Source organism: Anabrus simplex, chromosome 14 (assembly GCF_040414725.1).
Source record: "Anabrus simplex isolate iqAnaSimp1 chromosome 14, ASM4041472v1, whole genome shotgun sequence".
Lineage (NCBI taxonomy): Eukaryota > Metazoa > Arthropoda > Insecta > Orthoptera > Tettigoniidae > Anabrus > Anabrus simplex.
In genome coordinates this window covers 23,667,373-23,681,290 of record NC_090278.1, presented here as the reverse complement: position 1 = coordinate 23,681,290, position 13,918 = coordinate 23,667,373, and positions in this window count along the sequence as shown.

The following is a 13,918-nucleotide window of genomic DNA, read 5'->3' as shown; positions in this document are numbered from 1 at the left end:
TATATGCAAAAACTAAAGCTAAAAACCCTTCAATTGAAACAATCGAAAAGTAAACAAGATGTTGCAAAGACGTAAATAAAATGAAAAGATTGCTAAAACGGTCATATTATAATCGTGTAATTAGAAAAGGGGATACTAATAAAGAAATGTGGAAGGCAGTAAACCAGATACTTGGTAGAACTAAAAGTTACAGAACTTGTGTATGAAAATGTTCAACACACTTCTAGTCATGATATTTGTAAAGCTTTTAACATATTTTTCGTTAATGTAGTTGAAAACTTGGTTAAAGATCTTGGTCCATGTAACCCACCTTTGCTGTCTAATTGTACGATCTGCAACTATGTGTACTTTAGCCCAACAGATGTTAAGGAAGTTACACAAATCATAAAAGCACTGGCCAGCAAGAATAACTACACGGATGACGTAATAAATAACATACTCCTCAAGGGGTGTGTAAATCATCTGGCCCACTTGCTCACCGAGATAATTAATTTGTCATTGCAAATGTAAAATTGCACGGCATTCATGATCCAACTACGCATTTCGAAGTTCGCTCAAAACAACCTAAACGGGTGGACGGAGATAAGAGGGCTAGTCCAGGCTTTTTTTTTTTTCTTTTTTCACGAGTGTCTGCATAAAGTAAGACATCCAACCCAGAACTTTCAGACATCACAAGATCAGTGGTAAGGGAGTCCATTGCCATTCTATGCTACCAGTTATATGATTCTCAGGGTTGATGTCTAATTGTTTGTTTGTTTGATTCTCCTTTCTTTTTAATTGCCTTTGAATAACTATTAGGTTATATAGGCTCTATAAAATGATCAGTATGTCATTTCCACGTGTAAATTTATGTAAAACTTGTACATATATACAGTATAGGCCTATATATATTTTTATATGCTTTGTTCATCAGGCAGTTGAAATAAAAATATATGAACCAAACAGAGATTCAGATGAAATAATAGAGTGACAATTTTTAGGAAGTAGCTGCTTTGTGTAGTGAATGGCAAGCGAAGAGGAAGCAGTTAACAGTAACAGTTCCCCTCAATGCTCATTTGAGGCTTAGTCTATGAGATATTCTCTTGCATTCTATCACGTTGTCTTAAAAATGTAATTGTTATTTCTGTCACTGTTTGAAAATGAAATTTCCATTTAATATGCAAGTTATTTTAGAGTATGCTACTCTAGTAAAATGTACCATACTGTTTCTAGATCAGACTTTCCAGTAACTAGCAGTGGTTCGACATCAATAACTGATCATCTATAAACAAGGGACCACAAGAATGAACTGTTTTCTAAATGATAATGGGGATGTGTGAAAAATTACTTTCATAAACTGCAAACACTTGAAGCTTATCCGTAGTGAGACATTGGATCATATAAGATTTCCAAAGTTTAGCAACATTGAACTTGGTTGCCACTTGAATAGGTAGCCCATGTGCCGGTGTCTGGAGGAAGACCAGAAAGGAGTGATCACCCTGGTCAGTGTAGCTGATGGCATTGATTGGTTTGCCAACATCCAGGATTCGTAAGATACTTATTTTAACTTTAAGCTGGAACCATAAAGTTACTACAACTAACAGTCTAGGAAGGAACACACGCATACCAAACTAATTTGTAACAATACCTTTTGCAGCATGGGTTAACACATTGACGACCTGCCCCAGAGATCTCCATAGTACTGCGGCCAGCAGTTGTTGACGGGCCCTGGAGATCTCAGTTTTTATGCATGGGCATAGTTTGTAGCTTGTTGTGCTATCTGTAGGCTATAATTTTAACTATTTCAATCCTGTCTTGGATTAGAAGGATCGTAGATTTTAGTGTCGATGTATATTTAAAATTGTACCATCCTTTTAGCCATGGAAACTTCATGTATACACGGGTGTTCTTATGCGATGAGAATCATTTTACAAAATGGCGGGCCCATGGCAACCTACCGTGTGTGAAAACAAAATATTTCAAAATTTTATGCAGATTCATTGTCTGATGTGATGCGCCACATGGGTGATGAGCCCTGAGAATTCTCGTAGTTTCTTATCTGACAGTAGGTGATGGGCCACGAGAATTCTCACTTTTATGCACCTCGTATTTCCTTGATTATTGATGATATTGTGGGTGAGATTAGTAGTTCCGAACGGTGCAGTCATGGAATATAAATTATCACTGCATCCTTCTTTCTTTAAACCTTTAAACCTTCATGTATTTAACAAAATAATGTCAGACATGTTGAGCTATTCCCTGGGGCTCCAGTGTGGATGCCAACATGGCATGGCGTATTTAGTTGCCAACGGCTACCAATAATTGTGATTATGTACAGACCAGTTATGATAGGTATCAAGTGACAGTGAATTAGATATTTCTAATGATTAACAGCTAACATTAAACAGGGAGTGGCCGTAAAAAGAAATCCTTACATACTTGAAAACAATGAGTGCACGAATGGCACAAACAGGGCATTCATAGAATCCTGTGCTTATAAAGACTATTAGGTACTGCTCTGAAAGGTATCACAACGTACAGACTACTAAGCAACCTAGTGAGTACATGTTCCGAAGTTTGAGTTCAATACCTTGAATACTTTTCGAGTTACAGTAGTTTGCTTGCAGCAGTGTAATTTCTTTCTTGGAAGCTTGAACTATCTGGTCTACATGGGGTAGCATTCCATTCGGGGCCCGTCGTCAACATGTTAAGCTTAAATGACAAATCTTGATAAAAGAATTAGCAAACAAAACAATTTCTCTGATCAGGAACAAAGTGTGAATGTTTTAATGTTGAAGACATTTCTTAGCAGACGAAGTAGGAGTCCCCATACTATGAAAAAGCGTAAAATTAAGCAATTTCCTCAGTTGTGCCGAAAGTTGAAGGGCTCAAGGGCCCAGAGGTTTCAAATTGCAATTCTTGGTTAGCTCTTTCAAACTAAAAAAATAATTTTGAAAATAACTTCCAGCCTAAATGTAGTTCCAGAAAAACAGCCTAAAATAGCTTGTTTCTTTACTCATTTTCTTTCCGTTTCAAATCCTACCCAAATTAACTTATTTACATAATTCTTTCTGTAATGTGTTCCTTGGTTCAATACCCTCAGGTGTTTTAGATATTTTGAAAAATGTCTACATTGAATGTAGTTATAAGGGCTTGAGTGAAATTCTGCATTGACTTACATTAGTGCTCGTAGTGGTACAAAATGGCAAACTGCTAATCTAATCAACTGGATAGCAATGATTAAGAAAGGGATTGTAATTTTTAGGAATAAATAAAGAATATATTCTCATACTTTATTGTAGCCTCCTTGACTCAGGCGGCAGCGCGTCGGCCTCTCACTGCTGGGTTCCGTTGTTCAAATCCCGGTCACTCCGTGTGAGATTTGTGCCGGACAAAGTGGAGGCGGGACAGGTTTTTCTCCGGGTACTCCGGTTTTCCCTGTCATCTTTCATTCCAGCAACATTCTCCACTATCATTTCATTTCATCTCTCAGTCATTAATCATTGCCTCAGAGGAGTGCGACAGGCTTCGGCAGCTGGCGCAATTTCTATCTTCGCCATAAGATGGGGGCTTCATTCATTCCATCCCTGAGCCGGCCCCTGACTGGAAAACAGTTGTAGGTTATTTCATTCTCATACTTTATTATATTTTCCTAAAATTCGTATCTCATATCCGTAGGATGTTTTCAACATTGATTTCTTGCCTGTGGATTTTTGCTTCTTGGACTTTTGATGGAACTCAGAAATGAACCAACCTGTATCAACTTTGTAACTGTGTTTTGTGACACTTGTAATCATGAACATATTTGGCTACTTGCTACCTTAGTGCCTTATTTCCATACTTCTGATTTGTAAATGCCATTTAAGAACAAAGTCATTACTTTCATTGAAATCCCAGAAGAACATTGTAACCCATGGAATAGGGTCACATGGCTGTGAGCTTGCATTCAGGATGTAGTAGGTTAAACTACACTGTCAGCAGACATGAAAATGGTTCTCTGTGGTTTCCTGTTTTCCCACCCTATAAATGCCATAAGACCTGTTTGTGATGGTGCAACATAAAACCAGTAGAGAATATTTTATTATTGCACCAACACCATTCTTACCAGAGTTATCCCCAAGGTCCTGTTTCATAAAACTAACAATTATCATCCTTTCATGTATTAGTCCTGCAGAAGAACTGCATGCCATCTCTTCCTGGGCTGTCCCAGAGATCTCTTCCCACGGGGGCAGCAGTTTATACCTGCTTTGGGGATCCTGCTTTTAAGATCATTCAGCACTTCTGTATTTCTTTTGTGTTCCCACTTAGTGACTCCTGTTGTTCACCGCATGTATTTTATCTCAGCTTTAGTTATTCTTCTCTCATTGCATTTCCTCGGGGTCCACGCTTCACTTCCATAGCAAAGTACAGTTCTTACCAAGGTTTTGTAGATTTTTGTATTGGTGTGTTTTTGAACTAATGATGGTCTAAACATTTTATTGATGATTCCGAAATATCTTTTGAATTTGGAGATTTTCTCAGGTATGTCCAGTTCTTCAAAGTTTGTAGCCGAGATATTTAAAAACATTTACTCTTTTCAAAATGTTATTATTTAAGCAGATCTTGCTTCTTATTGGTTCCTTGCCACAAAAAGCCATTATCTTAGTTTTCTCAGGGGATATTTCCATTGAGTACTTTTCTGAGGCTAGGTTTAGGTTATACATTGACCACTGTAAATCATCATCTGAGGTGGCAACCAGCACTAAGTCATCTGCATGTAATATTGTGACCAGCTGTAGATTTCTGTTATTGCAGATGGAAACCATGTCTTATTTCTCTAAATTCTCGTATGAGACCATTCATATAGATTATGAACAGTAGAGGGGGAAGACCGCAAACCTGTCTTACTTCTGCGTTTATTGTTTTCCACTCTGATAATTTATCGTTCACCTTTACAGAAATCAGGTTATGTTTGTAAAGGTTACTTATGTTCTGTACCACCTGTTGTAGGGTGTGATCATATATTAAAATATTAAGTAAGGTATTGCGGTTTACTTTGTCAAAAGATTTTTTTGAAGTCCATAAAGGAAATGAGTGTTTATACATTAAATTCCCTGCATTTTTCTAGAAGGATTTTTATTGTGAAATAGCCATCACAGCAAGATCTTCCCTTTCTGAAGCTGAATTGTTTCTCTCCAAGAATGTTCTCATGGTGTTTGTATAGTTTATTTCTAATGATGTTGGCATATATTTTATAGCCAGAATTTAATAAATGTGTGCCTCTGTAGTTTTCACAGCCATTTTCGTCGCCTTTTTTGAAAATGGGTATAACTATTGCTTTATTCCAGTTTTCTGGTGGGTCTTCTCCTTCCCAAATTCTATTTAGGAACTGGTTGAATTTTTCTTGGAAGGATTCACATGAATATTTGAATAATACCCAAATTTATGTCATCTTCCCCAGGTGTTTTATTGCACTTCAGTGTTGTCAAAACTGCAACTATTTCTGCTGTGTAATGTGTTCAGTGTGTGGATTGTCTGAGTGAAGTGTCTGAATAGGTGAAACATTCTGTGACCATAAGTTTTGAAAAATAATATTACCTCATGAAAATAATTATTGAGTAACCAAATTCTGTTTCATAAAGATTTACACATGACTGATAAAATATCATCATGCATAATATTAGTTCATTAGTCACCTAATACAAATGATTGTTAGAATAGGTTTGTTGCATATTTTCTTGGTTTGCATTTGTTTCTAGCAGTAGAATAATGCTTGAATACAAACGGCTGTTAAACCATACTGTATATGTTTGATAAACTCACTTCATATTTTTGTTTTCATGAGAATGGGTAAAAGAAGTGAAAATAATGTGAAAGAAGGAAGTTCTTTGCAGAAAGTGCATGAGTTAAAGCATCAAAGTATCAACTATTCGCAGCCTATTGCACACTCTATAACACTCTCTGTTCTTTTTCCTTTTGTATTGTATGTGCTCTTAAAAATCGCTGTTGAGATGGACTAGCAAAATCTTGATTTATTGGTGGTATAAGCCAAGATTTTAAAGGATAGATAGAGTCTCTGAGCAGAACTGCACCAGGGAAAGGTCTCCAACTATTAACCATCTTATTGTTGAAGTCACCTTAGCATCGCTGACACTTCCACGCCAATTTGCACAAACATAGTAGAATTTTATATTTAGTTCACATATGAGCATTACATTCAAGGAATCTTTCCTATATCAATCAACAAATGCTATTCCATATGTACTTATCATAAACACAATAAGGCTTACCACAACCAACCCGTGGAGTGCAATTTGAAGCTGCTGTTTTGAGGTTAAGAATTCATTTTTTGCTGTGGGATGTTGCCAATCCTCTCAAGCAGATACTCAAAACTTCTGTAATCTAATCCAAATCTCTCGTTGTATTCATATGTTTGTTTCACACCAGTACAGACTGTTTTTGGCCTAAAATTTATTGGATGGTGAATACATACACCCGCTCCTCATCTCTATTTGAATCTGAGCTAACCATTTCACTGATCTTCACGATTTTATGTCAAAATATTAAAATATCACTTTGATTTCACTAATAATATGGATTATGAGTCAAAATACACTCATGGAAATAATCCCAATAATATGAGTAACTTTTATTAGTCATTTTGGTTAGAAAACAATTTACTAATATCATTAGGAACATCTTATAATAATGTTGACTCATAAACTAATTACTAATAATGTTAGTTAATAACTCTGTGAAACATAATATTATTGAAAAATGTTTTATGAAACAGGGTCCAGAAATACTGGGAAAATATGCCAGCTTGATTTAAGCTCATCTTTGAGAACTATCAAATAAAGACAAGTGTTTTTGAATCGGCCAGCTCTTTCACTCTCGCTCCCAAATGGGAGTTCAAAACGGTTTGTTGCTTCAAGAGCACTTGCCAATCACATATTCAACAAGTCAGTTTTGCTTCTGTTTCACGCATAGGTCTGGCACTGGGTAGAACCAGTCCCAGTTTATTTAGGAGTAGCATGCCTGCCTCTATCCGAGTGTCTCCAGGTTTGTTTCCTAGCCTGCTCAGAGGATTTTTATCTGGATCTGAGGGCTCCTTCAAGTTCCAGTCAGCCTGTGAGGGAGCTATTAAGGAATTATCTGATGGTATCATCTACTTAATCAACTAAATGAAGTGGTGACCAGCCCTGATATAAAGTCAAATGAACACAAATATTTTTAATATTGGAATTTAATCTGAGACACTCAAATGTTTAATCATGACTTAACTGAATTGTGAGGTTCCTCAGTCTGCTGAAAACTTATTCAGGATAAAACCTGATCTCACAGTTACTGTTCATAGCAAGTGAGTCAAAACTGAAGAAAAATGGTTTCCATACTAACTACTTAACTGACCAAAGTTACAGTGACTGTCTGAAATGTGGAGACTCTCAGATGATATTCACAATGGCAGAAGTGTTTTTGAAACTACATAAGGTAATGATTTATCTTCTGTATATTTGAATGCTGATACAACATTATTCTTCCTGATTTACTTAAAATTTCTAAAGTCATTCCAGTATTTAAAAGTGGGGACAAAGAACTTCTTCAGAACTATCGTGCAGTCTCAATTGTTCCAATTATTTCTAAATTACTTGAATCAATTTTGTACAGTCAACTTAGCAACTATTTTGAAACTTACAATCTCCTATCCGACAGTCTGTTTGGGTTTCAACCAGGTAAATGTACTATTAGTGCTGGTCTTGAAATTGTTAATCAGATATTAACAGCTTTTGAAAACAATCAAGCCAACTCATTGGTGTTATGTGATCTAAGTAAAGCTTTTGATTGTATTAATCATGAAATTTTACTTGCAAAGCTTGAGATGTATGGTGTCGAGTATGCCTCACTGAACATAATTAAGTCATACTTAAATAACAGATATCAGTTTGTCTCAATTAAAAATAGGTATTCCACTTTGAAGAAAGTTACAACTGGTGTGCCATAGGGCTTTGTCCTCGGTCCATTTTTATTCATTTTGGCAGTCAATGATTTGATTGAAATAATAACATTAAGTTATTTATTAGACCACCTAATCAATACAAAATCGTGTTGGATGATTTACATAAATTTGTTAACTAATAGTGGTACATGTTTCGCCTTCCCTGAAGGCATCATCAGCCATAGTCTTAACCTTAAATTAAAAATAAGCATCTAAATAACATGTAATAATGAAATGAATTTTAAAATCTTGAAGAGATTTGAAGTAAAATAACATTAAAAATAACAATGATGGTTATACTTATACAACTTGTTGTATAACAATCTGTTGTTTTATCCATTGCACTTATTTTAGCAGCCTTCTAATGTTAATTTTGTTAATACTTCCACTATTATATCTCATCACATTGTATTTTTAAACCATCATTGTTATTTTTAATGTTATTTTACTTCAAATCTCTTCAAGATTTTAAAATTCATTTCATTATTACATGTTATTTAGACGCTTATTTTTAATTTAAGGTTAAGACTATGGCTGATGATGCCTTCAGGGAAGGCGAAACATGTACCACTATTAGTTAACAAATTTATGTAAATCATCCAAGACGATTTTGTATTCATTAGGTGGTCTAATAAATAACTTAATGTTATTATTTCAATCAAATATCACCAATACGGACCAAAAATGATATTTATTACATGTAAAGTCAATGATTTATCGCAAAATGTCGCAGCTCATGCTCTTGTATCCTATGTGGACGATACAGTGTTAATTACAAAACACCAGAGCATCTCAGGTTTGCATCAGATGTCGCAGGAAGCTCTTGCAACTGCAATGCATTGGTTTTCATCCAATAGACTGTTGTGCAATCCGGATAAAACTCAATTTCTCACACTAGGATTATCCAAAGATATTGAAAGTCTGTCAGTCAAACTTTTGAATTTTTATATTGATGCCACATTGAACTGGGAAACACACATTGATCATGTTTGTAAAAAAATATCACGAGTGGCCTATTTGATATGGAAATTGAGGGATTTAGTTAGCAGTGACTACCTAAAGATGGCATATTTTGATCTCTTCCAGTCACACATTACTTTTGGACTGTTATTATGGGGCTCTTCTCCGTATGTATACATTATATTTCTAATTCAGAAGAGGGTTGTCCGAACAATGTGTAGGGCTGGTGCAATTGACCATTGTCAACCCCTCTTCATTAAGCTTAAAATACTGACAATTATAAATTTGTATATTTATATATCTTTGACATATGGTAAAAACCACATAAACGAATTCAGTACTAGGGAAAACATTCACCTTCATGATACTCGGGGCAGAGCAGATATTGACATCCCAATTCACAGGGTGTCAAAAACTGCTCACTGACATAAAATCAGTTGTTTAAGATTATTTAATAAATTACCATATTCTGCATGGTCCACTCTTTTAACCCTTTGCCGTCCAATTTTCTGTCACATGTTATAACAGTCTGGTCCAAATTAATTTTGCACATTTTTACCTAGTCAGATTAAACTTAGATTTTTTATTAGTAACTATAATTGTAATATTATTATGATTATTATATCACATAAACATGAGTCTAGTGAGTTACTTACAGGTTTGCATAAAAGTCATCAGTGCAGGAGTGAAAAATAGCATAAAAAACTGAAGTGGAGTGATGCAGCTAGGAGGAGCCTGCGTTCCTCTATTTTCCTGACCTGATGAATAACTTAGTCTAGGAGGCTCACTATCATCAAATGTTACATTCCGGTAAACACTATTGTCGTTTGCATTTGCATGTGCGAAAGTATTTTCAGCATCACTGTTACTCAAATGATCAACACTGATCTGACAAGGGTCAGTATTGCCATGTGCCGTATCCCCTTCTCCACCCCGGCCCATTACCTTCGAGCATCTTCTTGCTTTTGTAGCAGACACTGGAACTTCCTCTTCTGAATCTTCAGAAACAGCATATGATGGTCCGGGATCATTCCGTGCTTTTTTTATGCACAGGTCGTGTCGCTGAAATTTCGCTTGCAATGCTGGAGTTCACTACATCTTCATCCTCACTTGACAGTTTTCTAAACTCTTTGTCTAATTCAAATAAATAATTATCTTCATTGCTGTTTAAATAAACATGCAAACGTATTTCTCCTTCATTCATATTTGCCACTTTTTATATCACAAATTCAACTGAGACAATTCGCATTCACAGATAAACGCGCCTAGTACAACACGTGTGTACACTACTCAATGTAAACAAAACACAGCTGACAGGCCGCGGGTAACCATGACGATACACGGCTACATATATCTCGTATTATTTCCATGGAGATAAAAGAACGGATTCCTTTGTGCACAAAAATTTGCTCTAGAAACATCGGGGATATCGATCGACCTCAATCAGGTCAAAGAACTTTAATAAATAAATTCTTAAATAGAACGAAACCTAATGTTGAGGTGATCTCGACGTTGGATCTCAACGTTGGATCGGAAAAGGTTAAGTAATTTAAAAAGAAAAATGTATGATTGGTTAATGGAAAATCCATTTTATAATATCTATAAATTCTTAGAAATGCATAATGTTAGATTAAGTTTTAATAAGAGGTGTATGTTCATTTAGCCTCAGTAATATAAAGTACTAAATTTTTATCAGTTGACGAAGCCTGTTTCATTGTATATGGTCAATGGCAAATAAAGATTCTTGATTCTTCTAGGTTTTGTTACCACACATAATGGAGATGCCAGTGAAAGTAAAGGAGGAACCTTCAGAGTCCTCATCTGTTGTAAGTATGAGGGCCATTCGAAAAGAAACAAGCTGGTTGCTATAAAATGAAAACTGCTGAAAGGACCGTAATGCAATTGCCTGCAGAAGAATTTGTGGTCCCTATGAGAGCACTGCGGTCCTAAAGTCGCCACTAGTGGCACGTGGCAGCACACCATGTAATGATGGAGTGAGCATACACACGCGTTAATCATCCACTGCACACTGTTATGCTGGAAACAGTGAAATGGAGGCTTCAGAAGAAGAGTAAATGGGTGTAGAGTGTTTTCTGACAGCAGACAGACTGAAGGGAACAAGAAATTCATCGAAGAATGGCACAAATGTACAGAGTGTGCCGGATCTTCATTGCAAGGGTCAAGGCATGGGACAAGTGATTCAGGGAAGGATGCATGTCGTTGGCCGGTGATGCACGGTCTTGAACGCCACACTGCATTACCGATGTCATTGTCCAGCAAGTGGATGCCCTCATTATGCATGACCGACGAGTTACGGTAGCAGCCATTGCCGCAGAGTTTGGCGGGAGCATCGGAAGTGTTCACACCATTATTAAGGACAGGTTGAAATTTTGCTTAAAGTGTGCCCAGTGGGTGCTTTACAGTATTCAACCAGCACAGGAAGCATGTAGAATGACCCTGTCTCTTGAACATCTGTTGCGCTGTGACAAGGAAGGGAATGAGTTTCTGTCACGAGTGGTCGCTGGAGATGAGACATGGTTTCATCACTTTGAACCCGAGTCAAAATGACAGTCCCTAGTGGAAGCATGCAGGGTCGCCACCACGCAAAAAATCCAAGGTGAGCTAAAGAAGGCTCTGAGAGGCAGACGATTTACCTTGGACGACGACATCAAGCAGTACGTTTGGAACTTGTTCACAACGCAGCCGCAAGAATTTTATGAGATAGACATTCACCGCCTTATGTTGCAGTGGGACAAGTGCCTCAACAGTGCTGGATAATACTTTTGAAATAATGGTACAGGTTTTCATTTTATAGCCTCCGGCTCATTTCTTTCTTGAATGACCCATATAGTTCTAGGTGTTATCCTTGGTACTGCTGATGTACCTATATAAATATGTCCCATATGTCACAACTTACACAAGCACATGGTCACACACTTTCACGGTTCGCACTCTCTCTTAGTTTCTCATGTCCTATCTACAATGACACACACACACACACACACACACACACACACACACAGAGTCACCGATTATTTACAGTACGCTCCCTCAGCCACTCAGTCACACACGTTAGCGCTGTCACGGTCCACAGCCTACACGTCAGTCTTGCAGGTCGGGATATATCCGCTGTTCACTCCATCCGTCGAACCCCGTTCGCAGTACGCACACGTCAGCATCCAGTGTTCCCTTCGCGCTGCTCTAGAACACTCCAGGTTCTCCTCCAGCAGCCAGCCTCAAGGGGGACACACACACACGACATCAGGGAAACAGGAACAAGTCCTCCGCTCCAACAGGCAGATAATCCATCAGGCTGCACTCTCCGAGGCCATCATTGACTGCGCTCCAGCAAACTCAATCTCGCTCTCACCCACTCTTACTCACTAACTCCGTCTCTCACTGACTGACTGTCACTCCAAGTTACTCCTCTCCTCATATACCTGCTCTGGGCCTTCCAGAACAGTCCGGATGCTAGATGTATCCAGGAACCTCGCGAGATAGAAGACTCCATATTAATAGTCGAGTAATTTCCGTCGTCCTCTGCTGTGAGACCGCGGACGGAGGCGAAAGGGCCGGCCTAGCACCAAGTGTTGCTCGTGATTGGCGCGCTTGAGCGTAAGGGGGGTGGGGCCGATACGATGACGCCCCGGGTGCATAGCAACTTGGCATGGCGGACAATATAACCATTACAATATAAAGCAACACAATTTTTTTCCTGAAATCAGGTCGGTTTTATTGAGGACTACCTGATGTACCCGTGCTTCGCTACAGGATTCTCAGAAAGACTGTCTTTGTGGTTTTCCTAACTACAGTTAACTTAGGCCATTACAAAAACATCAGTTAAAAGCAATGTTATTATATAAAATACTCGATCAAATGAAAACCCACACATGTTCTCACTTTTAACAAACAGTACTACGATGCCGATCTAACAGTCCAAAGTTCCAATGGTGGAATGACCAGGCCGCAGACAGCCATGAACACTCCTCTGCCATTGTTCCGTTAAATATACACACTGCGCATTCCTATCAGTGCCTCAGGGTAGGGATTGACTGCTATGATGAACCATTTTATTATGTATCTGTAGTATCAGAAAATTTATGAACCAGAGGAATGGCATGTTTAAGAAATTTATCTAACTCCCCAAATACTTCCCGCCAATATTCAGGCAGGCTGTTATACTCGGTACGACCAGGAGAGTTAGCCATGCGGTTAGGGGCGCGCAGCTGTGAGTTTGCATCTGGGAGGTAGTGGGTTCGAAAACCACTGTTGACAGCCCTGAAGATAATTTTCGATGGTCTCCAATTTTCACACCAGAAAAATGCTGGGGCTATACCGTAATTAACGCCAGGGCCGCTTCCTTTCCACTCCTAGCCCTTTTCTATCGCATCGTCGCCATAAGACCTATCTGTGTCAGTGCAACGTAAAGCAAATTAAAAATATACCCGGTATACAGCGGTAATCCCATCTATCGGACATGACTGGCAACAAAAGACACAAACCACATCACAACAATGGTCAATGTAATGTTATTGTTGTTCAGTGTTATGAGCTTTCTGTATTGTAAGCCTTCACATTTAGTTTTCTTTCGACTTTGTGATATTAGGGCATCTTACGAAATTACTTATAGTGTAGACTGTAGTTCCTTATTCCCCGACATCACATAACGATTTACATTAAATTGTTTACCCATTTTCTCGTGACTTGGCGCTGATATGGACCTATGTTACAAGTGACTATTCTCATTTTGGTTCCGTATTGAAGTTGACGTATGTCTCAAGTGTTATTACAATATTATAAGTCCACCTGTTCAATACAATACAGTATGATCCACTATTTCATATGGTCAAATGTATTATGTATAAAAAACATTTGACCATATGAAATAGTGGATCATACTGTATTGTATTGAACAGGTGGACTTATAATATTGTAATAACACTTGATATGGACCTAGCTACAAAAATCCACGTTCATGTATATCTCTGTTATCATACCTGGTAC